Genomic DNA, 2,680 nt, shown 5'->3' with positions numbered 1-2,680 from the left:
TCGCAGGTTACTTTGTAATAATGCTACGAAATGTTACTAAATAATAATAATAATAATAATGCACATTCTGGTCCTGGTTATTTATATGGTATAGTGAATGCATCGGCAGCCTCACCTCTGTGAGCTCCACTATTGACTCACCACATGGGAATTTTGTTTGTTTTCAGACCCCTTGTTTTGGCATGCTTGTTTTCAGACCCCTTGTTTTGGCATGCTTGTTTTCAGACCCCTTGTTTTGGCATGCTTGTTTTCAGACCCCTTGTTTTGGCATGCTTGTTTTCAGACCCCTTGTTTTGGCATGCTTGTTTTCAGACCCCTTGTTTTGGCATGCTTGTTTTCAGACCCCTTGTTTTGGCATGCTTGTTTTCAGACCCCTTGTTTTGGCATGCTTGTTTTCAGACCCCTTGTTTTGGCATGCTTGTTTTCAGACCCCTTGTTTTGGCATGCTTGTTTTCAGACCCCTTGTTTTGAGACCCCTTATGTACTACACAGTCAAAAGTATCCTCCTCAAATTGGATTCGTACATCCGTGAATCACAGTCAGAGTAGGCATGTGTGATGCTACTGATTTCGGGTCAGGAGACCCAGTGGCAGGGCCGTATAGTTTGGGGCCAGATACACATCAACCATTCATGGTCAGAGTATGGACCGCGATGCACAGACTTGGCTGCAGGTCTCCTGATTGGAAATCACCAGTCTCAGATGCATACTTAAGGCTCATTCATGCCAGACCGGGAATCATGGTTTGTATTCTGAAGAACCCAAAACTCTATAATTTATTTATATTTTTTTTAACTAAAAGGTAAGGTTGCCGTCAAACAACTGTGTGGTTAAAAGGAGCCCTTAACAGTTTTTTTTTTTTTTTTTTGTTTCTTTTTATGGAGTTAGCTAAGATTTTTTTTTGCCCTACTATGTGGCTAAGCATCTCTGTTATACGCTGATCTCTCCCGGCTCAGAGATCCACTCCTGGCAGCGATTTTCCTACTTCGTGTGATGTCACGTTGACGGAGCAGTTCCTTTTCCTTTGCTCCGTTGATGGGATGTCACTGTCGGTCATGTTGGTTTACAGCCGGCTGCCCTCTACTTAATTGAGAGGAGGCAATTTACATTGCATGAGCTGGCGTATTAGCAGTGCGAAGAATTCTGCAAGTGACTGATATCCAGCACCGACGGTGGGCGTCTGTGCCACTAGAGACTTATCTCGCCACACTGTTCATGCAATGTAAATCGCACTAACTCTGCACGCCTGCACCGGGATAGGCAGCAAGGAGCCGGCTGTCAATCAACATGACGTCTACAGTGATGCCCCATAAGCAAAGGAACTGCTGTCAACGTGACGTCACAGGAGCAATTATGTGCCGGCCGTGCACTGCCCTCTCCTGGCTCAAAGTAAAACGGCAGCCAGGTAGCAACTACCTGCTAAGTGCTTAGCCCCATAGACAAAAAAATCTCCGATAATACCTTTTTTTAATAGGCTTTATGAGCCACATACACTGCTGGGAATTGCATGCATATATCTAATATAGGGGGATAAAAGTGTGTGAAAAGTTCTATGAAAATTGTCTCTTCAGAGAGGAAGAGGACTAGAACTCTATTACCACCTACAGGAAGCAGCAATCCTACAAGTCAATATCGACCCTTTAACGAGCCTTGTCACATGACTTGGGATAAAAGCCAAATCAGCATCTCAATTTGCAGATATGGTGTCATGGGGTATTTTCCCCTCGTCAGTACAAAGTATGAGATCTGATTTGACTGGGTGAATAGTTCTAGTAGTACATGGGTCCATCTGCGTTACATTTTCGAAAAGGATATTATGTGAATATGCCCCAATAGAAAGACTGAGGGCGCACTTACTTTTTACAGTTCATAAAGGGAGGACAGACAATGGTTGCTATGTGATGTGTAAAGCTCGTGTACAAAACACCAGGCGGTGAGTGAATTTATTGTGCTCAGTAGTAAACTCATTTTCATACTATTTTTATATCTTTGCTTCATTCTGTCTGACCATAAACCTTTCCCACACTGATAAGGCTTGGCACAGTCATCCATCATCCGGAATCAGACTGGCAGGTGTGTACAAACCTTCACATGCTCAGGAAAATGTGGAGGTGTCAGAGGTCTTCAGCTTTAATACAGCGAAGAGCAGGTATGGTTCTGAAAGATGAAGTATCAGGAGATAGTCACAGAAGTTTCTGCACCAAATCTGCTATATGTGAATATTCCCCGTCTAGGGCAAAACAACTAGATCGTCAGGCCCAGGTCTACACCATGGCTCTTCCATGGCTGGGTTCATAAGCTAGTGCCCATAGGTTGCTGAAGGCTCTTATGGTTCCTCTGAAGACCTAGTTTGGGATACTCAATCACTTGTGTTTGTAGCAGTAGGACAGTGATCCAGCGGCCATGCATGCACGTTACTGCTCCCACCCAAGCGGAAAAACAGTGGGCAGATAGGACTTTAGGGCCCCTGTTTGTGTGATTTATGAGGGTCTTTATTGGGTGCTCAACCACCATCATAAGCTTTTTTGTGAGACAATCCCTTTAATAATTCACTGTATTGGGTCTTTTTGTCCCCGATTCTATGACCATTTGGCAATAGAACATGAACCTTCAAGATTCAAGGGCTGTCACATTGTAGAAGGATCATCTTTATTCTCATTTGCACAAGAAAAGACTAGAAG

This window comes from Phyllobates terribilis, unplaced genomic scaffold (genome assembly GCF_046119375.1).
Source record: "Phyllobates terribilis strain yellow unplaced genomic scaffold, ASM4611937v1 Scaffold_2__4_contigs__length_985480577, whole genome shotgun sequence".
Classification (NCBI taxonomy): domain Eukaryota; kingdom Metazoa; phylum Chordata; class Amphibia; order Anura; family Dendrobatidae; genus Phyllobates; species Phyllobates terribilis.
This window is presented reverse-complemented; position numbering follows the sequence as displayed.